We start from the raw sequence: 441 nt of genomic DNA, 5'->3' as shown, positions 1-441 counted from the left end.
CTTCGGTCATTAACCGAAGTTATCCCTCCCTAACACTCACAACTGTAATCTCCTTCCTCAGCCTTCTGATATGTCCAAAATCACACTGTATTGTCTGCTGCCTGGACAGACTCTTCTGTTCCATGTGATATTTTAGTAATGACACTATTAGCAGGCAGAGATTCTTTTCCAAAAAATAGTAAAATTAAACTCGGGCCCAGAAAGCTAAAATTGACTTCTAACTATAAGTACCAAAAAGCTGAGACTCCATTATAGAAACTCACTTCATTTTGAAGCACCGCTGATCACTAATGATGCAAAGGCATGTCTTCCCCAGAATGTATTATGTGCTACATACCTGTGTGTACTAGACCTTCTAAACATTTATCTCCCAGATACTGAGTACGCCAGCTGATACTGAGGAGTGGGAGGCAGGATGCCAGCCCAGGTCAGGAAATGCAG

Source organism: Electrophorus electricus, chromosome 3 (genome assembly GCF_013358815.1).
Source record: "Electrophorus electricus isolate fEleEle1 chromosome 3, fEleEle1.pri, whole genome shotgun sequence".
Taxonomy (NCBI): domain Eukaryota; kingdom Metazoa; phylum Chordata; class Actinopteri; order Gymnotiformes; family Gymnotidae; genus Electrophorus; species Electrophorus electricus.
The sequence above is the reverse complement of the archived record's forward strand: the minus strand, read 5'-3'. Positions refer to the sequence as shown.